Source organism: Silene latifolia, chromosome 2 (genome assembly GCF_048544455.1).
Source record: "Silene latifolia isolate original U9 population chromosome 2, ASM4854445v1, whole genome shotgun sequence".
In the NCBI taxonomy this organism is placed as follows: domain Eukaryota; kingdom Viridiplantae; phylum Streptophyta; class Magnoliopsida; order Caryophyllales; family Caryophyllaceae; genus Silene; species Silene latifolia.
Window position 1 is genome coordinate 27,356,764 of NC_133527.1, and position 23,611 is coordinate 27,380,374.

Sequence of the window (23,611 nt, forward strand, 5' to 3'; positions counted from 1 at the left end):
GTCCATTAGACTATGTAAGGAGGCTCGACAGCCATAAGAAGAGACCATACCTGAGACTTCTTCTCGAGATGCTTTCGGAGGTGCGTAGGAGCTAAGGGTAAGCATAGGAGCTAAGGGTAAGACCTAAAGGATATATAAGCATTATGCTAGGGTACGGGGCCCTAAAAGAAAGCATTGACGGGAAGGAGGCCTAACAGTAAGGTCAACTTAAGGATAGCTAAGGTTTGGGTATAGGAACTTCTGGAGAACGACACCCTGTCGAACTCCGCGGGGAAACACAAAATATGGTGGGGGTAGCAGGACGTCGGTAGAAACTGTTGGGGAACCCGCTTGCGTCGGTCTCAAGCGAACTCTGGCAAAAAAACTTGAGGTTGAATCTGCTTGCGTCGGTCTCAAGCGAACTCTTGTTGGGGAATATATTGACGATTAGGAACATCTTGATCGCCATGGAAGAAATCTTGAGTGAGCAATACTGCAAAATACTGCTGCACTGGATATGAGGATTTGAGCAATACTGCAAAATACTGCTGCGTTGGGGAAAATGAATAATAATATGCAACAGTCCGCTGCTGGCTGATAAAATGCGGGCCGGAACGAAAGAAAAATCGTCGAACGGACCAAAAGAGTAAAATAGCATCGAGGAAGAGGCGCACCAAAGATGGGCCCACAAATAACGAACTTATAACGAATTTTTGAAAATCCATGTGGAGGGAACAGAAGGAAGAGGCGCAGCAAGAGCTGCGTCTCTTGGAAGAGGCGCAGCGCCTGCTGCGTCTTTTCCCCAATTTGGCTTTCCTGCGTAAAAACGCGAAAATCAGGGGCATTGCTTCATTATTTCGAAACACAATTCACACGATTTCACTCTCAAATCTTCACCATTTCCACCAAGGTTTGATTCAAAAGCTTGCTTTAAATATGACTAATCGAGGTATGTGTCTTGATCTTGCATTAATCTTCTACATTTGTTGAATTTTGAGCCGCGAAAATTAGGGTTTTCGACCCTTTTGATCGAAAATTTGGGGCTTTTCCCCCAAATGGATTTGTCTTGCCAAATTGATACTAGAAATGGATAGGAGGTAGTGTTAGGAACACAACCATGTATTCGTTTCGAATTTTCATCATGTTTTGAGCCTTTGAGTGAATTTTGAGACGGTTTTACAGCTGAACCGTAAATTGCTTCGAAAATAGCCTTAGGATTGCCCATTTACGATGAAATTTGGTATTTGGGATCCTTGAATGATGGGTAAACTTTATACCATCTCGGAATTTTGGTTTGTGACAACTTTTTCAGGACACCTTTCTAGGGCATAATCACCGTTATAGCGAAATGCTGCCGAATTTCCGACTCGAACCGAGAACTAGGCTTCGAATTGGACTTGACTTTACCCAATTTGTCACATGAGTGACCGGGTTGATGGGAACATGGCCAAGAATGGCACGGGAGGAGCAGTTTCAGGGCTTTGAAGGCTTGAAAACCCCTTTAACAAAGGCTTGTCGTCGTGTGACGCGGCCTGAATTTGCTTTGCAGGTGATGAGGCTTCTACTTCTGGGAGAGCTCCCATGGAGATAGACGCCACTGTTGTTGAGGAGGCTTTAGAGCAGGCCTTCACCGCTGCGGTGATGGCTGCTGGAGACGAGGCTCACGAGGAGGAGGTCGTCGAGGAGGAGGAGGCCCCGAGACGGGCCGACGTCGGGCGAGGAGGTCGTCAGCTGAGAGGAGCTCCTGCGTGGGCTGAGACCTGGGAGAGTAGAGACCTCGTGTGGGCTGCAGAGGGTCACCTATCCTACAGGACGGTGAAGAGCTTGGTAAATAGGAATTCATTTACTCAATACCCATCCTCTTTCATTCTTTGTCCAAATTTTCTTTCAAATTTCATTCAAAACTAAAGATAGCTTTTGTTTCAAATCATAACAGGAGGCCGGGAACATCAGGTCGTTCTCGGGTTACACGATAGCGATGGAGCACTACGAGCAGCTGTCGGCGGAGGAGAGGGCCGTGGAGCGTTCGGTCCTCTGGTTCAGGTCTGGAGGGATATCGTGAAGAGGAAGTTGCGGGCTAACCTTAGCCTGGTCCGCGCTTTCTTGGACCGATTCTGGGATACGACTTCCACGTTTCATCTACCTTTTGGTGAGGTGGGAGTAACTTTGGAGGATTACGGCATGATTTCTGGTCTGCCGTGCGGGACCGAGGAGATGGTGTGGCCGGAGACTGCCATGAGGGCGGACTCGGCCGAGGCGAGGAGGTTGATCGGCTGGAACTTGTCGCCGAAGGCTGTTGCAGTGCCGGGTTTGGTGCCCAGTTCTTACGTTCGAGACTACTTTGCGGGGAAGACCCCGGCGCTGGTGACGATCGATGGGAGGGAGACGGCTCCTCCTCCCTGCACAGCTGAGCAGAGGGCTCGCCTGTGGCTTTGGTGGTTTCTGTCTTCGATTTACCTCGGAGACAAGGGCGAGAGGCTGTCGACGAAGCTTCTTCCCTTCCTTTCTGACTTGAGTTCCCTAGGGCGTTGGGACTGGGTCACTGCTGGTTTTGCGGTCCTCATCCGCTTCATGAGGGCCATGGTTCGTCCGGAGTTGATGGAGAAGGGGACTTCTCCCGGTCTTTGTCGGACCGGACTACCGTTGGAGGTATGAACCTTTCTTTAGACCAAAGTAAATTCCTTTCTTCATCAAATCACGAAAGATCGTCATTGATTATTACATTTTACTGGGCGTGGGTGTACTCCTACTTTCCGGCCTCGCGCCCAAGAGGACGGAGCCGCTAGAGAAGGCCTATCCCGTGGTGAGGGATTGGGTCATGTGCTTGGGACGATGAGCAAGCGTTCTTCTCACAATGTCTACCGGCGGGACGTGAATGCTCCTCAGCTGAGCAGCGTGAGTATCCCATTTGTATTCATTTATTCTTCTTATACTTTGCTTTTAATTGATCATAGGAATGATCTTTGCCTTTATATTGTCGCAGTGGGTGCCAGACTTGGGCGGAGTACGCCTGGAGCGCCTCCTTTTGTCGCCGAGGTCCTTCGACCTAGGAGCCCGAGTCGATCGCCGTTGAGGACGTCGATGGGTCCTGTGTGGTACTTGGGCGAGCGGTTGGCTCGTCGGTGCTCTCGGGACGTGTTGACGGTTCCGTCGATCCTCCCGGGGACGATGTTTAGGGAGCCTTCGAGGCCGAGAGGGAGGGGACTTGGCGGTGCCGTGGCGACGACCTTCTTCTCGCTCGGGCGAGGACTACTCGGCGTTCCTTTACGGGAGGTTGGCGTAATGGCCGGTAGTGGTGAGTATCTTTTACTTTTTCTTGATTTGATTTTGAGAATTGCGACGAAAGATCATCGATTAACGAGAGCTATTTGTCTTTGCAGGAGGTTGAGGCGGCGGGCATCGAGCCCCCAGTATACCCCGAGACCCTCGAGTACACCGACGCGACCGGGAGGACGACGATCTCCGAGTTGCGTGACTTTGACGCAGTTTGTGACGGATCTTGGCTTAGATGACTGGCAAGATCCGATTCGGAGGGTAAGCCTCCAACTTGTATGACTTTTGTGTAAGAACACATTTGATTGAGTTTGCTCAATTTGCTGAGAATTTCTTTTGATAATGCAGGTCGCGCCGTCCGGTTCGTGGCGCTATGGAGGGTGGCCAACCGGCTGCGAGCTACTGCCATCGAGGCACTCGTCGGTGGTCGAGGTCGTCAGGTATGAACCTTATTTGACTTTTGATTTTGATTTTTTTGATTTCCAATTTTGCTTGAATCGATTGACATGAGCCAATTTGTTGCTGTTTACAGGGCGACCGCGAGCTGGAGCGAGAGTTGACCCAGTCTCGGGAGGAGACGGCTCGCTTGCTGAGGGAGCTCGAGGTTCGGGACTCCGAGATCGCCGTTCTGGTGGCGAGAGTTGCAGAATTGAAGGGCGCCCAGCAGTAGTCTTGTGTAGTTTTGTAGACTTGTACATTTGGACATTTGATTTTGAAACATTTTTGGACTCTGTTTGGGGCGCAAGCCCCCAGTTTGCTTGTACATTTGCTTTGTTTGGTGTATATACGATGGCCTGAGTGTCTTTGTTGCTGTGTTGTGTTGCTTGTACCTGCAGGTTAGTTCTTGAACAGGTTTGGTAGATAACGGTTTACGCCGTCATGCTGCCGAAATTTACATAGAAATCACGCAAAACATACATTTTATATTCATAAGGCCTTTAATCAGCGCAAAATGAGACGCAAAAGATCACAAAAGTGTAAAAATTTTGCCGGAAATGACCGGACGGTAGGGAGGGTTACCCCCTAAAAAAAGAAAAAAGAGAAATCTATAAGTTTAGAAAATGAAATTAAATAAAAGAAATCAATATACACAGGCTAAAATTAAAGTGAAAATTATGTTTAAAATGAAATATGCGAATGTGATATAATGGCAGAAATGTCGATGTTGCTTCGAAATGCGTGCCCGCGAATCTAGGAGGCCTGAAACATGGTAAACTTCTCGTATTTACCAAAATAAAACCCCGCAGGAATGGGAAATCATGCGTTATAGAATTAGGAAAGATCCAACGCGGAAATCGCAGAAGTGAGGCTGGGGAAGAGGTGCAGCAAGAGATGCGTCCCTTTGAAGAGGCGCGCAGCAGGCCGCGCCTGTTCCAAGCCGGTCCGTTGGCGGATTTTGGAAACAACAATTAGTATAAATAGAAGCGTCGACGGAGCTTTAATTTACATAAATCTTTCGTCTCTTCTTCGTCTATTCACATAAAACTCCCAAAATAAATCTTCAAGAGAAAATTGTCATCATGAATACTTTGGAGATCCGCTTGAAGGAATGGACTAATGAGTTTTCAAATATGGAGAAGCATGACATGGGTGCTTATAACCTTGGGTCCTTGTTGAGTTTGAAACTCATTAAGGTAGTAAAACCGTTCTTGGATGCTTGCCTTGACTATTGGGACCCGAATTATCATGTTTTCGCGTTCCCGGGAGGTGATATTTGCCCATTTCCTTAAGAGATTGCTGCTATTGGTGGATGGGACCCCGAACCTTTACCTGCCATCCCTTCTACTTCTCAAGGGTATAAGAGTAAATTCAGAGACTTGCTTGGATTGACTAGACTCGAGGTGGACCGTTTAGTTACCCCGAAAGGCGTGAGAATGTTGGACTTTGTAGACCGATTCATCAACAGGGCCGACCCTACTGTTTCTCATGTTGCCAGGAGGAGGGCATTTGGCTTTTGTTTGCTGCACGTGTATGTCTTCCAAGGACACGTCGATGAAGATTTGAGAGGTGATCCCCGTCTTTTGGGTCTTATTGAGCAAATGGAGCTGCGCAGGAGCCCAGCTTGCTTATGCTTAGGGGAGATTATCTTGGGTTTGGATAATAGGAAATCCAACCGCGATTTGCCGTTCTGGGGAGTCCCGTCATTTTGCAGGTAAAAGACATCTTCTCTCTCTTTTTTTTTTTTTTTTTTTTAATGACTAATGCCTGCTTCTGGTAGGTTTGGCTTATGGAACGGCTCCGATTGATCGAGCCCCCAGTTCATGCACTTTCCTATCATGCTCGTTCGATTGCGATGAGGACGCGGTTGTACATGGTGGACTTTACCCGTGTCTGTGACTATTGGAAGAACAAGCTGAAGAATGATGATGGTCCGTTGATTAGGTGGGTCGTACCGTGGTGGCACCTCGAGTCTGTTACTGGAGTGTCTTCTTTGGATCCCACTAGGTCCGTGCACATTCCGGGATTGGAGTTTATGGTATGAATCTTTCCGGAAAGACTGATGAGGCAAGTTGGGCTGAAGCAGACGATCCCTAGGCTTGATACCGTCCCGCAGACTGCTATGGCACTTACTACGGAGAGCCGAAGGGAGTGGGCCATTAAATGGGCCCAAAGAAACATGTGGTTCTTGGGCTTCTCCACCAATGCTTTGTAGGTGTCGGATTCTTATCTGAGGTGGAGAAAGGCTGCAACTCCGGAAGAGCGCGAGAGACTGAGGAAACGCGAGCCTATTGACTACAAGGTGCGCGAGGGAGAGAAAGAGAAGGAGAAGCATCTGACAGAGGGAGAAGAAGAAGCCGGGTTTCAAGTCATTCATCCTTCAAAGAAATCAAAGACTACTCCTGTCGCAGAGGTGGTGGTTGGCAAGAACGGAAGAGTCAGGCCTCGAGAAAGACCGTTGGTGATTAGGTCTGAAGTGGTGCAAGAGCGCCCAGCTCGAGGTCGCGACGGGAAATATGACAAGAATGACAAGGGCAAGGGAAAAATGGAGGAATAGCCCAAGTCTCTTTATTATTATTTTATTATTATTATTATTATTATTGTTGTAATAAAAAGGAGGGATTTTTAGAATCCTAGCCTATTCTATTTTTATTATGTAACGTACTACTATTATTATTAGAAAGTTAATGAAATAAAAAAGGTTAAATGGTTATGAAACCGTTGAGATTTTCCACTTATTATTCTTGTCGAATTTCAAATGCAATGCAAATGTCCTTCTATTTACATTTTAGATATAATGGGTTGAATCCCGTGAAGGATTGCCTACGTATTCACTTGAAAAAGCGAAATCAAACCCTTGCGCGTAGTTAGAGTAAATGTAAAAGAATAATTGTTCGAAGCAAGAGCTTGTAATGAACATAGAAAATAAGCATGAGCTTTTGCTTACTCTGGAGGTGCGAATTTAGTTTATTTGATGATATGAGGATGACAAACTTGTCAAAATGCAAGAGCACAGTGACACTAGCTTATTTCAGCTTGGTCGGGGGCCGTTTATTTAGTGCCACAAGAGCGACACATGGGTTTACGCGAGGCGCGTGTTTGTTCCTATTCTAGGCATAGTACCGTTTCAGTTGGTCAAGGTTTGTGGGGTTTGAAAACTCATTCCCGTCTAAGTCTGTAATTCTAACCGCACCCCCTGGGAGTATGGATTTGACTAGAAATGGTCCGGCCCAATTAGGTTTGAATTTTCCTCTTGGGTCGACAGGTAAAAGAGCTCTAACCGATTTGAGTACTAATCCCCTTCTTTGATGTTTCTTGGCCTAACCCTTTTGTTGAAAGCTCGTTTGATACGTGCTTGATATGTTTGGACATTATGTAAGGCGCGTAGCCTACGTTCATCCAGGAGGATGAGTTCTTCATATCTGTCCCTCTTCCAATCGGCCTCTGGGATTTGACTTTCTAGTAGAATATGCAAGGATGGTATCTCTAGCTCGACTGGTTGTACAGCTTCCATTCCGTAGGTCAAATAAAAAGGAGTAGCCCCAGTGGGCGTCCTGACAGATGTACGGTACCCCCATAAGGCGAAAGGTATCTTGCTTGGCCAATCTCTATAGTTGTCAATCATTTTCTTGAGAATTGTGACAACATTCTTGTTTGTTGCTTCTACCGCGCCGTTAGTCTGTGGTCTATAGGGCGAAGAGTGGTGATGCTTAATCTTGTATTTGGCTAGCAGTTGCTCGGTTTCAGCTTGAAAGTGCGACCCAATATCGCTAATGATCTCATGTGGGCAGCCATATCGACAGATAAATTTGTTTTATATGAACTTTGCCACATTTTTGGCTGTAAGACCGGTGTAGGAAGCCTCTTCTACCCATTTGGTAAAATAGTCAATCGCCACTAGAATGAAACAGTGGCCTCCTGTTCCGGCTGGGGTTATCTTCCCGATTATGTCAATTCCCCATGCAGAAAATGGCCAAGGAGATGTCATCGTGTAGAGCAACGAAGGAGGGACATGTTGTACATTCCCGAAGATTTGACAATTGTGGCAATGTCTCACGTATTTGATGCAATCGGATTCCATTGTGGTCCAATAATATCCCAAACGTGTGATTTTCTTTGCCATCATGGGCCCACTCATGTGAGGACCGCATTCTCCGTCGTGGACTTCTTCCATCACCTTTCGTGCCTGTGAATGATCAAGGCAACGTTGCACTACACCAAGAGGTGTTCTTTTGTATAATTCTCCTTGCATCAGAATGTATTGGGAAGCTAGTAGGCGTATAGCGCGTTGTCCCCTCTTGTCCATATCTGGTGGATAGGTACCATTAAGCTTGAAATTCAGGATTGCTTGGAACCAGGGTTCCTGTGCGATTTCTTCTTCATCGGTGATTTGATGGACATAAGCCGGCTCTGACCGTCGTTCGATACACAAAGGCATTTCCATTATGTGATCTGGCATATTTATCAAAGATGCAAGTTTTGCAAGAGCGTCTGCAAATTGATTTTCCTCCCGAGGTAGGTGTAGGTATGTTACATGATCAAAGAATTGAGCGACTTGGTCTATCCTAGCCTGATAGGGTGCGAGGCTTTCACTTCGGATTTTCCAAGATCTTGTAACTTGGTTGATGATCAGTGATGAATCCCCATGTACTCGGAGGTTTTTAATGCCTAAGCTTACTGCCGCTTGCAGTCCAATGAGACAAGTTTCAGATTCTCGCAAAGATTGTTTGTCACCTCGAAGTCGAGTTTGACAGCAATCGGTGTATGCTCACCTTCAGGAGAAATGAGCAACACTCCTATTCCGAACCCTCTTAAGTTTGATGCTCCATCAAAGTATAGGTCCCAGGAGTCTACATCAGTTTGAAGTATGTCCTCGTCGGGAAATGACCAAGTATCTATGGTTTGTGCGTCATTGATAGGATTTTCTGCGAAGAATTCGGCGACGGCGCGACCTTTTATAACTTTCAGTGGCACATATTTGAGGTCAAATTCCGAGAGCATCAAAGTCCATCTTGCCAGACGTCCGTTGAGGACGGGTTTCTCGAAGAGGTATTTGACTGGGTCCATTTTGGAGTATATCTTGACGGAGTAGCTAAGCATATAATGACGTAGCTTCTTCGTTGCCCACACAAGAGCGAGGCATGTCTTTTCGAGTTATGAGTATTTGCACTCGTACTCCAAGAACTTCTTGCTAAGATAGTAGATAGCTCTCTCTTCACTTCCTACGGTTTGAGCTAGCATGGCACCCATGGCGGTTTCCCTTACTGTGAGATATAAACCAAGAGGTTGATTTCGTTGTGGCGGCATGAGCACTGGTGGTTTAGCCAATATCTCCTTGATTCGGTCAAACGCCTTTTGACAATCGTCATCCCACATGGTATGGTCTGTTTTCTTGAGTTTCTTGAAGATAGGCTCACAAATCATCGTAAGTTTCGATATGAATCGATATATGTATTGTACTTTTCCCAGGAATCCTCTGACTTCTTTTTTCTGTTTGAGGTTGTGGCATTTCGATCAGAGCTTTGATTTTTGAAGGATCTATTTCTATACCGCGTTGGCTAACGACGTATCCCAGGAGTTTCCCAGATGTTACCCCAAATGTGCATTTCTGGGGGTTGAGTCTCATGTTGTACTTTCGTAGCCTTGCGAAGAACTTGCGAAGGTTTGCAATATGTACCTCTCTTTCCTTGGATTTGACGATCATATCATCTACGTATACCTCAACTTCTCTGTGCATCATGTCATGTAGGAGTGTAGTTGCGGTGCGTTGGTATGTAGCTCCGGCGTTGATCAATCCGAACGGCATTACTGTATAACAATATGTTCCCCATTGGGTGACGAACGCGGTCTTATGCATATCTTCCACGGCCATCTTGATTTGGTTATAACCCGCGTATCCATCCATGAAGGATAGTAACGCGTGGTCTGCAGTATTGTCCACTAATATGTCAATGTGAGGTAGAGGGAAGTCATCTTTTGGACTCGCTTTGTTCAGGTCTCTGAAGTCAACACAAACACGGATTCTCCCATCCTTTTTGGGTACGGGTACTATGTTAGCTACCCAGTCAGAATACTCGGAAACTTTGATGAACCCGGCTTTGAATTGCTTGTCAACTTCTTCCTTAATCTTTAGAGCTCATTCTGTTCTCATTCGTCGAAGCTTCTGTTTCACAGGTTTGAAACCTGGCTTAATCAGAATCCTATGCTCGGCAATATCCCTGTCGATTTCTGGCATGTCTTTGTAGGACCAAGCGAAAACGTCTTTGAATTCATTTAGGAGGTCTATGAAATCGGCCCTTTCGGTTGAGCTCAAGGTAGTCCCTATCCTAAGTTCTTTGGGTTCTAGTTCGGTTCCTACATTGATGGGTTCGGTGTCCTCTATTACTGGTCCCCCTTCCCCTTCCTGTAGTATTTCTTTGGCTACGTAGGGTGGTAGTTCGATTAAGTCTGGGTCTTGGTCATCCTCAGTATCATTGTAACAGAATTGCACTCAAGATAACACAAAGAGTAAGCAGAACCTGATTTATTCATATTAAGATTTGAGTAAAGTTGAAACAAAGAAGCCAACTGATCCATGGTCAGTGGCGGCAAAGGGACAGTAATTGGGGCATTTCCCGAACTACTGTGACTACTCGAGGCTAAGCTAGGAGAAACGAAGGGAGTGGGGATGACAACAGGAGTGGACTCTCTAATGACTTCTCTAGACTCCGACTCTGACTCCGACTCTGACTCCGACTCGAACTCGTCGTCTTCTGGTTATCCTTTGAACATCTCTCCTTCTCCAGTGGTGAGCATGAAGAGTCTTACTTGGTTGTTAGTCCATTTGATAGATTTTCTCCACCCTTTCTGCTGCTTTGTGTCGGTTTCTGTGATCAACGCGGTGGGGTTAAAGCGATCGTCTTGAAGTATCATAGTAATGATCTCATCCTGCGCGGCCCTAACGAATCGGTCTTCTCCAAACAATAGGCTAACAGCTTGTTCGTCTAAGCAAGGTGCTTGACGGGTTTTGACGGTAGGAACCGTTTCTGGAGGAATGAAGTAGCAATCGTGAAAGATCTCGATTCCGGCTAACTTCCTCTCAAGATAATGCCAAGGTTCGGGAAATCCATGAAAGAGTTCTGAACTTCCTTCTTGAACAAAGTACCCATTTAAAGTGGGGAGATATGGCCTCATTTGGACTCCCACGTGCTTGCGATTTTGGACTTGGGCTAGCATTTCGAGAACTTCTTCTTTTGTGGGTTTGTACCCCAGTCCAAGTGGTATTCTTGTTGAGTTGCCTTCCTTGTATAGTGCAAAGGTATTCTTCCGAATAGGGTTCAAAGGCATTCCGGGGAAGTATCCCTGGGATTTGAGTATGTGGTTGACCACCAAGTTGGAGTAGGGATTATAGTATAAGGGTGCCAACTCGCTTTCTATGACGCTTACACTTTGGAAGCCCCCAAGTTCGTATACGGGATCCGCAAGGACTTGATTGTTTGATTCCTTCTCGATTATTGCCTTGATGGGTGACGAAGTGATCGTCACTACTTTGCCATTTAGTGGAATCTTGATCTTTTGATGAAGGGTGGATGTTACCGCTTTGGAAGCATGAATCCAAGGCCTTCCCAGAAGTATGTTGAATGAAGCTTCGATGTCCACTATTTGGAAGTTAACCTTTCGTTCGATTGGTCCTGTGGCTATGGTTAGGCTAGCAAGTCCTACCACTTTTCGTCGCGTACCGTCATATGCACGAACACCTTGATTTGTAGGAGTCCAATCCGACTCTTTCATGCCTAGTTTGTATGCCGTTTTGAGGGGTATGACGTTGACCGCGGAGCCATCATCTACCAAGGTCATTGGCACATTTTTCTTTAGACAGATGACAGTGATGTATAGAGCGAGGTTGTGACTAGCGCCAAAAGGTGGCAGGTCTTCATCCGAGAAAGTAATAGGATTACTTAGCTTAGGTGATTCTTGGAAGACCAAGTTGACTACATCTTCAGGAGTGGAGTTATGTGCTACATTCAATTTGGCCAAAGCTTGTCGTAAAGCTTGGCGATGCGGAAATGAGCTTGCCACTAGTTGCCGCCGACCGAAAGATCAGCCTTGGTCTTCTCGTAATTGCTTGAGCAAATGATCGGTGGGGTCATCTTCGTTGTCATTTGGTGTGATGACGTTGGTTGGACCGTTTTGAGTAGTGCTTTGATATGGGCGACCCGAACGAGTTAGGTGATCCACATCTTGGTCTTCACCATTTTGGACTATTTCCTTGACTAGGGAGTTTTCAATGAGATATTCGTCCTCATCATCATCGGCCCAAACCCCATTAATTGCAGCTAGTTCCTTCATTCTCATGATGTCACCTTCTAGTCGTATGATTTGATCGACTAGTTTATCAACCACGGTGACTACTTCTTGCATAGTGGCATTTTGAGAGAAGATCAATGGTACACGTTCTTTAGGTATTGCGTTGGGGTTGGGGTTGCGCAAGGTCGTTACCATGCTTTCTAGTTCCCACACTTGTCTATCTACACTCCTTGCCCATGTGATGAAGTCGGAAATGGTAGGGGAGATAGTAGAGTAGAGCCTTTCCTTCTCAATTGCATGAATTTCACTTTCGGTGGGAGAAATGAGGTGTGAGCAATCTAAGGTAGATTCGTCACTTGTAATCACTAGAACTCCAAGAGGATTCTGAGTGTTGTTGGGCTTACCTCCTGGTGGAATTGGAAGTCGACCATCTTCAATCATATCTTGAAGCACGTGTTTCAACTTGTAGCATTTTTCTGTGTCGTGCCCTTTGCCCCTATGGTATTCACAGTATGAATTTTCATCCCAAAACTTGGACTTCCTTTCGGGTTCGGGAGTAGGTCCAATGGGTTGGAGTTTACCTTGCTTCATTAACCTTTTTAGAGCGTTGGAGTACGTATCCCCAAGGTTTGTGAATTTCCTTGGTGGAGTAGTTTTTTTAGATGGCTCGAGAAGGTTAACTTCGTCGGTCTTGCTAGTAGAGCCGTATGAACGACTTGTGGACCCTTGATATCCTCGACCTACCATTTTGGACAAGAGTCCTTTGCGGATGTCATCTTCAATTCGTGTCCCTAATACGGTTAAGTCCTTGAAAGTCTTGATGTTTTGATATCTCAAATGATTGGCATAGATGGGTTTGAGATTATCCACAAACTTTTCCACAAGAGTAGCCTCATCCGGGCATTCAACTAGTTCAGTGCTAGTCTTCCTCCACCTACTTAGAAAGTCGGTGAATCCTTCTTTGTCATTTTGGGTAAGAACCTCTAGAGTACGCATGTTGACTTGGATCTCGGCATTATCCGCATATTGTTTAGAGAACTCGATTGCGGCGTCTTCCCAAGTAACGACCTTCTTGTGATCTAAAGTGTAGAACCATTGCTTCGGGATGGTGTCAAGAGATGAAGGAAAGATCCTTAAGAACATATCGGGTTTGATGCCTTTGATAGACATGTAATCCTTGAAGGCGCGGATGTGATTCAAAGGGTTCTCATGTCCTTTGAACTTAGGGATATCCGTCATGTTAAAGTTGGTGGGCAATTTGGAATTGACGGCTTCATACTTGCGATTGTTTTCCCTATAAATGTCATCCCCCTTAAGGTACATCAATTGCTCCTCTAGGTATTGGAGTCTTTTCTCAGCTGCAGTCGTCCCTATGATAGGATTCTCATCTCTAGATTCATCATCGGAATTACGTAGTACTTCACTTTTAAAGGGAGGCAACCTTCCCTCTACATCATAGATACGGCCTTCGATGAGTTCAAGGCGGTCATAGGTTTGTTCTTGAGTAGATTGCATTTGGGCTAGCGCGGCTAGGATTCGATCATTACTATCTTGAATTTGTTGGAGATTCGTTTCATCACTTGATCCGGGCATCTTGGAAACTGGATAAGAGATCGGCGACGAATCAAAACACGATCGACCATTCTATCACACTTGTTAAAAGAGGAAAAGTTTTGACTCGTGAAGTGGGTGTGTGCCACTTGTGTTGAGTGAGTTTTGAAGAAAGACAAGGTCTTTGAAAATGTGCGTCCTAGTCAACTGTAGTGTAGTTGTAAGAGTGGACTCGAAGTGAGGTTTTGAAATGGGCTTGTGGCCCGAATTTTGACACGACAAACGGACAGAGTTTTGACCGGATTTTGCGCTAATTGAAGGCCTTTTTTCGAAATTTTGTTTTGAAATTGGGTTTTGATCTTTGAAAATTCGTCATGATTTTGTTTAGAAGTGGTGATCACATAAGGTTTACACATTTATACAAGCATTATAACGGGATGCTGAGTGCATTTAGAAGGGTTTTGGTTTAAAGGGTGGGTTGCCATACCGAACCATCAAACCCGAAGTCTGTGGAGAGGCTCGTGCCAAACAAGAGTAAGGCCGATTCGTAGTCCATTTCCTCAAGTAGTGAAGGCCCTTGATACAAACAAGAGTAAGCATCATGATATGGATGACGTCAATCGCTATCCATCCTTAGGCCCAAATAAGAATTAGGACCGTTTAGACGGGACGATTGGTCGAATGGGTTGGGTTGGGCCTAGGGAAGGCCGAATTTAAACGGTCTAGGAAGACCGAGTTATGAAAACCGACAATTGTCTTGTACAAACTATTCCCTAACCTTGTTCAAGTTTCACCCTTGGCTACACGTAAGTGTATTATCCCCAGCGGAGTCGCCAAACTGTGGACAGCGGGCCGCCCAAGGGGGCGCTTGGTAAAGGTCGAAACAAGCGTTTGCATTTTGTATGGAGTCGCCACCAATTTTTATGGGAAATTGGAACCGTTCGAATACCTCGTGTCATGTCAAGACACAAAGTAGTGACATGAACACTAAGCAATCGTTACCCTTAGCATTTTATGTCTAGAATGACTCTCGTGGATGCCAATGAACACGGGTGCTCACGGAGATCTGGAGTAAGGGGTGAGGGTACGTATTAGGAAGCTCTTTTGATCGAACACCTAATCCCGCCCGCCTCGATAGCGGCCTCTACTAATGATTAGGGAAGTTATTCGTACTTGATATATCGTCGGCCATATGCATGCAATGCAACATCCAAGTTTTAATCCTAACATGTGAGAATTAATACTAAGTCGGTTGACACATAGTTAGCATACAATTGGGTCGAATTAGGATTTAATGTTGATTACATGTGAAAGCATACAAATGATGAAAGAAATACAACAGTGATGAATTACAATAATGAAAATTACATTAACTACAAAGAATTAGGCGATTTATGTCAAAAATACCTTTAAAACGGATAATTTGAGAAAAAGAATAAAAGAAGGAATTACGAACAAAACATAAGTGATAATACGGATAATAGTCAGTTAATACGTAAGCTAATTACACTAAGTCAAGGCAGAAACGGAGTTCAGGGACAGAAATCATCCTGGAACAGGCGCAGCAGGACTGCGCCCTCTGGAAGAGGCGCAGCAGTTGCTGCGTCTGTTCCAAGGGTGAGCTCTGGCTGTGAAGCCGGAACTGCAAATCGTTAATTTGAATTGATGAATTTAATGATGGGTTAAAATATTTACTCGGATGGAAGTGATTAATAGGTTAATTACATGCGAATGATGGTCATAAAAGCGATAAACGAGGATGGGATGAACCGGAAACGGATTATTTACATGAAATTATGATGAAAATATTAATGAGTCCTCTATTGAAATAAGTCGATTAGGCTAAATACGACGGATATACAACGAATATGTGACGAACATGCGAGTAAACAGACTAAACTATATCAATGACGAATTCCAGAAACTCAATATGATTAAATTGAATCTCTAAAATCCGGGATTGAATTTAATGACGAAAACCCGCAAATATTGGATTATTTGGGATTTAAGTCGGATTTATGACGAATTAAAACATGCTAATGATGAATGATTATAATACCTATGGATTATTATGATATTAAGACGAAGAATTAACAGACGAAACAAACAAAGGAAAGAATTTGAACACGAATTACAGAGGACAAACGAAGAAGAAAGGAAGCAGGAACTGCGGCAGCCTCACGAAGAGGCGCAGCAGGAACTGCGCTCCTTCGGAGAGGCGCAGCAGTTTCTGCGTCCTTTCTCGACGGTTACTTACTGGAAATCCGCAAAAACAGGTTTTAACAAAGGGTTTTAGAAATCGATTTTAACAGTATTTTCGACGTAAACCTTACAATTGATGATACGAAAAGTAAAATACAATAAATAAATAAGGATTATACACCCTCAGACTTACATGTTGACGAAACGAGAAGAACTAAGATATCGATTAGTGATGCTCGACGCGAATGCAAAGAGAGTGCCCTCGTAAGAGGAAAACGATTGATTAATTAAGTTGATTATTGTGTAGTTGGTCAAATTGGTCGGTCATGCAACGGAGAGGCTGGTACCCGGAAAGATCCGAGCTTACGTGGTCGAAAGTTCAAGCACGTAGGCGCCAATAAGTAAGAACAAAGTCTAGAATGCAAAGGGAGAAGAGAAGGGCGGACACTCGCGTGAGAAATATGAGGAGCGAAGGCTCCTATTTATACTAATCACGTAAAGGAATTAGGGTTTCGGAGACTCTTTGGAAGTGAATCTCGGAAAGATATAAAAAAGATACGTGAAACATGCAGAAAAGGGCCTGGGAAGAGGCGCAGCAGCCACTGCGTCTCTTGGAAGAGGCGCAGCGCTCGTCTTGCGTCCATTCCTGGAGGTTTCCTCCTTTGAAGAAAGATTTCCGCGTTTGAGTTATGGTAGGACGGAAATAATTCGAATATCCTTAATATCTTATATGAATATTACGGGATATTATTTGCCAAAAGATAAAATTTACGAAATATGGAATAGAAATATCCGGAACATTCCAGAACATTCTGACTCGGGATTTAACGGTTATCAGAAAATGGAGACGGTTTTTGACCCGAACTCCGAATGTACTCTAATTACTGCCAAAACGACTGTATCGGTGCGTAGATGACATCTAAGAGGTAGACATTTAATATTTGAGCAATCACTTGACGATAATCTTACGAACTGTCACAAATCGTTCCGCGTATCAAACATGCGGCCCAATCATCACCGGGTGGTTTGCGGGAGGTGCAGAAATGAGGTATCTACATTTGGCCAAGGTTTTTTTTTTATAACAGTTGAGTCATTTCTAATTTCATTTTAGCATTTATAAAACCATTTCTAAACCTAGAGAGAGGGAGAGGAACAAGAATTGTCGAGCCTTTCATTTGATTGAAGATTTCTCACCGATTTCAACCTAATTCGATTTCCCTGTTTGTAAGTCGATTTCATTCCATTGTTTATACTGTTTTAAAATCTTTATCTTCGAAAAGTTTGAAAAGAGAGTCCTATTTATTTGATTTCTAGTTTATGCATTTCAAATCTCGTAGTCAAATTATTTATGGTTTGTCCTAGGTGATTTATTTATGAACATGTCGCTGAAAAGTCCGTGAATCTGATTTGGTTGTGGAAAATGATTTGAAACCCTAATTTATATGTCGACTTAGTTATGTGGCTTTTTCATACATCATCTTTGTAGAGTCTAGATGACAATAGAATTTGGAATTACTGAAAAATAATGTTTTAAACTCGTTTTATGAATCAATACTTTTTATGCGACGTTTTTTGTCAGTTTTTGGAAATCAGTTTGAAAACCCTTGATAAGTTTGGAATTTGAGAAAAATACGTTAGATATAATTTGTAGCTGAGACTCATGGGGTTCCAATTAAATTGTCCTTGCATCAATTCGATTTTTCTAGAATTAGTTATGCATTTTATACCGAGTCTGCCATGTGCTGGAAAATCAGGAAAAGTCGTGTTTGTTCTTTAAGTTGATATTCCTATTAAGTTATGATGAGTCTAGGTTATGTGCATAATTAATTGATTGAGTAGGTGATAATTATACATAATTATGTTATGTAGGTGATGGATATGTGAAGGATCATAATTGATTGCTTGTGTGTGCTTGGATTGCGAAAAGGTAGGGTTTCTCCTACTCAGTACTGTTAATTGATTGAGATTGCATATGTTTTATAATTGTTGTTATCTGCTGATCATCAGAGGTTGGTGTTGTGGTGACGGTATTAGTGTGGTTGTGATGTGACGGTTGTGGTGTTGTGACATCTGTGATGCTGTGTGTGTGATTGTGGTGGAGTCACTTGTGGGAGTGGCTTCACACCCTAGTTCGCCCTCCATGGAACCCAATACGGGAGGGGATGTGCACATTAAGGGACAGGGATTGTTAGTCGCTCGTTGATGAGCTGGACTAGGTGGGGATGGGCTGCGGTCACCCACTGACGGTGAGGATTACCTGTTGCGATGGGTAATCTGGCAGGCCTACACACTTCGGTGTGTAGTCGGTTACTATGTGAGATCGGGAGACCGGGGATGGAGGATGATCAGCTGGTTGTATTGTTTGTTGTCTTATATTGATTGAACGGTACTGACTCCGTCGTTGTTGTTTTGTAAAACCTGCGGTGATCCATTCGGGGATGGTGAGCAGATTATGACAGGTAATGCAGATGTGTAGCTTTGGGACAGTCATGGGGAGTCATCACTTCGAGTCTAGCTTCCGCTGTTACGAGTTTAGCTGTCTTTGATTTCAGTTGTATTGAGTTTCTTACACTTTTATTTTGAGTTGGGCTGAGATTATGTAATCGTTAAACTCTTCTTACTTTAATAAAGTTGTTTGGATTGTTGCTTTTGATATACTAACCTCGGGCAACCGAGATGGTAACAACCTCTCATGCTAGGGTAGTCCTTGGTAAGGTACCTTGGTATGAGGGGGTGTTACATTTTTCATCCTTATCCTTTGACCTTTTATGCGTTCACTACTACAGATAGAGGCTATAACAACGGATAAAAACCGTTGTTAAAACAAAAAGCGGACGTTGTTAAAGCGGCCGTTGTAACATGTATTTACAACGGTTAGGTTATTTACTAAAACCATTGTGGAAAATATTCACAATGGTTAAAAGCCGTTGTTGTTGCGAGTAAGTCGTTGTGGAAAGTTTGACAAAATTTTGGTGGGAAAGATATAACAATGGTTATAATATAAAAAAACGTTGTTGTATCTTTCCCACCAAAATTGTGAAGACTTTTAACAAGGGTTATATTTAAAAAAACCGTTGTTAAAGTAATAACAACGGTTATATGTTAAAAAAACCGTTGTTAAAATTGACTATTAACAACGGTTTTTTGGCATATAACCGTTGTTATTGATATTTTTTTTTTTTAAATTTACAAAATTAGTGCATTAAAAATCCTGTATCAACAACAGCAGCAGTATCAACATAAAACAAAAACTCACTTTAAATTGATTAACCCATAATTAAACACCTGCAAAGTTTTATGCACTAGCACAACGATTTTCTCAAAATATTAATACCACAATTCAAACATCCATTTACATCCGAGAGTTACGACTCCACTACTACGCATGCACATTTTAGTGAATAAAATATTCAACAATACAACTCCAACAAACTTACATCAATCTCGCATCACATCCAACATAACAATAACATCTTAGTGAATAGACTATTCAATATTACGTATTCCCTAAATAGTTGGTAAGCCTACACCTCATTAATATCTCTCATCTCCTCAACTGACACTCTCAAATTTAAATATGCAATGATACATTTAAGTTCAGATGATGGAAATAAAAAAGGGAAACCTACGTAGATACGAGAAGTGGATGAAAGCAATAAGTTGAGGAAAAACAAAGGAGGAAGATACCTGAGGAAAATATATGAAAATTACCAAAAGTCTAACCTACAAACAACATAAAATGAATGTTTACTAGCAAAAATCAAGGAATAAAGCAGAAATTAAAAATGAAGGAGAAATCAAAAAGAAGAAAGTGAGGTAGCACAACATAGAAATTTCACAAGTTTAGCAAAAAATGAGCATATATTGCATCTTTAGCCATAAAACTAAAAGTCGTGAACCTAAACACTTGAAACTGAAGTAACACAAACAACATTGATCTATCTTAACTTGAAAAAATTTGGAAGAAGATTTAAACCATAATGGATATTGTGGGTGGACTAAATTACCGAGTCAAATTAGTTATAGTTGAAAGACTTGTTGATATGCAGCAAATAAATTAAACAGTTCTATAACATTCCAAAGACAAAATATTCCGAGTCTTGCGAATTCTTAGCAATTAAAAACTTTGCACTATATGTAAACTATATATGAACAACATAATTTCTAGTGAAAAAAAGTAGTGATAATTACCAAACGAAGTGGCTTTCGTCTTGCTTTGTCAGTCAGAGTTGCTCCGGCAGCAGTGATTACTACCTGCAGGATCAATTTATCTAAAGAAGAGGTCAATTTAAGATGTTAACCTGAATAAGAGCATATATTACAATCCCAATGCTAGGTAATACCGCTGAAATGGGGAAAATGAAAAGGTCACAGGTTAGTATCTTTGTGAAAAGGAAGGAATACATACCATTTCACGCACCTCTGAAATTAATCATCTATAATCGAACAATAGTATACAAAGAAGCATCATGTCCACCAAAAAATATGAACATTAAATAAGGAGCCCATATATTGAGCGAGATTACCTGACAAGAAAGAAGGTAAAAGACTACAATGTACAAACTTCCACCATGTTTGACCTTCTAAATCAGCTGAGCATATTATCATACTACCTCCAAGACTCCAAGACTACAATGTAAAAATTTTCAAGTATAAGAATAATGCGAGACGGTAAAAAAAAGTACAAATATCAAACGAAACCTAAAATTCAACAAGGCACCAGAGATTTTAAAATCAAAATAGGCGAAGCAATTACGGTTATAAAGAATACCTCTAGATCTGAATCCCTTCATGGATACTCTGAAAGATGAGATCCTTATGAAATCAAACAAAACCCTAAAATTTAATAGGGTAATTGATAGTGTAAAATGAATAATTGATAAATGGGAGAGTGATGTTGCTGGTGAGATAAAGAAGAGTTAGTCAAACAACGGTAAAATGGGAAATAAAATAGATGTGCAATTATTAAGATTTTGTGTTTACAAATAAATCGAGTAGGTTAGTATTTCATACCTAACAATCGAAGTAATAAGGCGAAAATCAAACCAAAAAATCAATTTCTTACTCTCGTATTTTTAAAACCCTAGGTTTCTAAAAGTCGATTTTGAGTGATTTTGGTAGTTTTGAAGGTTGAAAAATGGGTTATAAGTATGTAAGTTGAGTTAGGGAGAAGTGTTTTGGGGGTGATTTGGTGGGTTTTGAGTGAGTATTGTGTGAGAGATTTTGTTTTTGAGTGTGAGAGAGATGAAGATGTGAAGGTTGAAGATGAATAAAGAATAGAAAGGGAAAGAAACATAAAGGATCCGGTTTGTCCCACAATGAAAATATTTTGGTGCGAAGGTAATAACAAGGGTTATATGTAAAAAAAACCGTTGTTAAAAGTAATAACAACGGTTATATGTAAAAAACCGTTGTTAAAAGTAATAACAAGGGTTATATGTAAAAAATCGTTGTTAAAAGTAATAACAACAGTTATATGTAAAAAACCGTTGTTAAAAGTAATAACAATGGTTATATGCAAAAAAAACGTTGTTAAAAGTAATAACAACGGTTTTAAATAAATAACCGTTGTTATAACTTTTCAACTATTAACAACGGTTCTAAAATGAAACCCGTTGTGATTACTAATAACAACGATTTTAAAGAAATAACCGTTGTTATTACTTTTCATAGAATTGCGCCAAAATATACTAACCTGATTAACAACGGTATTACATATAATGCGTTAATATGCGTTGTTAATGGGGCGTTGTTATTGCCTATATTTGTAGTAGTGGTTAATCTTATCAATTGTTTATATATGCTTTTTTATTGCCCATGCACAGGTATATGACCGGCTTCTAAGGGCTTTGACTTATTTTTTAAAGATGATGAAGACCGCAACGTTCGAAAAATAGGAGTCTAGCAAGACTTCAAATTTGCGCTTCTTGGGAGGCAACCCAACCTTTTATTTATTTTTGTTTTTCATTTTCCGCAATTTAATGTTTTCGTAGAATTAGAAATAAATTACTAGACTTGACGGTGTTTTGTTTTGTGATTTAAAGGTGAAAAATGAAGAAAAGGAGATTGCATGCTTCCCCATGCATGAAACCCCGTTCGGGGTCATAACTTTCAACAACGGAGAAGCTAAAAAAAATGCGGAGAAGTCAAAATATGGCAAGATATGGTCAATCCCGATTGGGGACGCAACTTTATCCGAATTTTTTTTTTTTTTTTGCCAAATTACTTGCAAACATCAGTCATTCGTCAAACTTTCAATTTTGGTCCTTTTCGAGAATTATTGATGAATGGAAGAGTCCCCCGTATACGTTCTAGCTTGGGGGAGGCTAGCAAGTCTAGTAAGTCTTCTTTGCTTTGCACTTTAGTTTATTCCTCACAACCCATTAAATATGACCTCTTGTCCTTCTTGTTTATGTGCTTTGAGCCATTTTTATGGTTTAGTTGAATAATTTAATTGTTGGCACATTGAGAACAATGTTGTGTTTAGCTTGGGGGGGAGATTGCATTTGCATTGTAGTGTAGTTTGCATGTAGAAAAATTTGAAAATTTTGAGAGAAATTGTGTGTTTTTGCTTGCTTTTGGCCTACTTTCCCTCTTGTTTATCCTAATGATAGCTTATAGCTAATGATTTACTCTTTTATGATGGGATAATGGCTACATGGGGATGTCTTGACATAGTAGGTGTGAGATGGAAAATGAACCGAATAGGCTTGATCTTGACTATTGGCAAGCTACAAAAATTGGTAAGGTTGAACCTCTTTGGACCGATGCATCCATATCTGGTCTCTCTTAGGTGAGTGTAGGTGTCTCCTTGTGATGTGTGTTTCATCAAAACGCACAAATATGGTTCTCATTTCATCTCCTTATAATCATGCATTCATATGTTGTTAGCATTTTGGAGTCATTCACATGATTAAAATTGCCTCTTTGAACCCCTTCACAAAATTGATCCCTAGCTACATATACACAAATTGCCTACCTTGATGAGCTAGTAGCTTTGATTAGTTGTGTAATATTTTAAATTTTAATTTAGTTGTTGTATCAGATAAAATTGTATTTTCTCGAAATTATACTAAAAAACTATAGTTTCGGATCGAATCGGATATACAAATGTTTTAATTCTAGTATCCATATCCAAACTAAGACCAAAAATTTAGGATCGGATATATCCGATCTGAACTTAATTTTTGGATCGGATATCCAAAATTTCGGATCGATACGGATCAGATATCGGATCGATTTGGATTATCGGGGTTTTTGTTCAGCCGTACTACGAAGGAGACAGTTCAAGACCAGGCCCTTATAGTAGGTCACACAGATCAGAAGTGAATGTATTAGCACAAGAATGGAGAGGTAACTCCTATATCTGCCTCAAGCCCTCACCTATTTATGAATACAACTTTTGCTTATTTGTAGAATGTTTTCCGTTTTGTTATTTTATAAATTAATTTGTTAAATTAACGCTCATTTGAAAGTTAAAAGTATTTCTTGTTAATGGTTATACGTCATCACTTTTTGAAATTTGAGGTAAGTCGCTACTTCCAAGTAGCTGCATGCTGAAGGCTCCGTTTGACACGACACTTCAGGTAGCTTATTTGACCAAAGTAGCTTATTTGACCAAAATTTCAGCTACCTGATTTTTTTGCAAGTGTTTGACAAGTAGCTTATTTGGTGAAATAAGGTACCTGAAATGAAATGCTACCTCAGGTAGCATTTGAGAAATCAGGTACCTGAAATGACTTATTTTCCATTTTTTACCCCTTTATTCTATAATATTAAATAATTTTCATATCCTTTTACGTCATTTTACCAAAATCAGCTATCTTTTCAGCTAGTTTGCCAAACACATTTTTATATAATCGATTTTCTTATCACTCATAAA